At 43.8% G+C, this 1,018-nt stretch overlaps 1 non-coding gene across 1 annotated transcript; it reads left to right on the top strand.

The window, feature by feature from the left end:
* Positions 1–526: 526 nt before the first annotated feature.
* Positions 527–661, top strand: LOC114621447. The gene has a single exon (XR_003711429.1). It is a non-coding gene; the product is annotated as a small nucleolar RNA SNORA17 (small nucleolar RNA).
* The last annotated feature ends 357 nt before the right edge of the window (positions 662–1,018 follow it).

Here is a 1,018-nt window from a genome sequence, read left to right as displayed (position 1 = left end):
TCATCGCATTTAGCTTTCAATTTTTAACATAATTGTATTTTCTAAGACTACAAATGCCCTTGCTCTATTCCAGACCTTTGAGAGGTTCTGGGTCAATTAACTTACCAGATCAAGAATTTGGGAGTTGAGACCCTCTCTGTGATCCTTAGACCTTCCATAGCAGGACTTTTTTTTAAAAAACAACAACAACAACAACAACACAATATCCGAGGTTCTCTCCAGAACTTTTGAGTCATAATTACTAGAGCTTGGGGGGAAAAATCTCCCCGTATAACTTATGTAAATTGAACTCTGTGAGAAAACTGGAAGTTTGCATCATTAAACCTTTTCTTAGAAAAATTGTAGAACCAGTAAATGAAAATGAGTCTAAGCGTACAAAAGGGCAAAGGCCAGACAATATGATGTTGACCCACAGTCACCAACAATTTGACCAGAAGACTGAACTCTTATCAAGAGTAAACAACCCAGGAAATCATTTTCCTGTAAGTCGAGATGGCAGAAAGTCAAAATGAAAATAAACAGACTGTCTACCCCTGGAGACATTGCAGGGGTAGCCACTGTCACATGTGTGTGTCAGTAGGTGGCAAAAAGGCGAGAGGCTATGTCTACACTCAGTGTTTGTGACCTGTGAACATCAGAATGATGAATAGCGCCGGGCGGTGGTGGTGCACGCCTTTAATCCTAGCACTTGGGAGGCAGAGGCAGTTGGATTTCTGAGTTCAAGGCCAGCCTGGTCTACAGAGTGAGTTCCAGGACAGCCAGGGCTATACAGAGAAACCCTGTCTCAAAAACCAACCAACCAACCAACCAACCAACCAAACAAACAAACAAACAAAAAAAACCCAGAATGATGAGTAGCCTAACACTCCCTCCAAGAAGTGAGACTGAGATGCCCACCAGTCCATTACTGTGAAGACATGAGTGTGGAGCGGGCCATGCTCAAGATGACCCTTGCCCAGCACCATGATCCACAAGTGGAGCACAGCACTCTGAGACCACACTTGAGATGACCCCAGGC

This window comes from Grammomys surdaster, unplaced genomic scaffold (genome assembly GCF_004785775.1).
Source record: "Grammomys surdaster isolate TR1022 unplaced genomic scaffold, NIH_TR_1.0 174, whole genome shotgun sequence".
Lineage (NCBI taxonomy): Eukaryota > Metazoa > Chordata > Mammalia > Rodentia > Muridae > Grammomys > Grammomys surdaster.
This window is presented reverse-complemented; position numbering and strand designations above follow the sequence as displayed.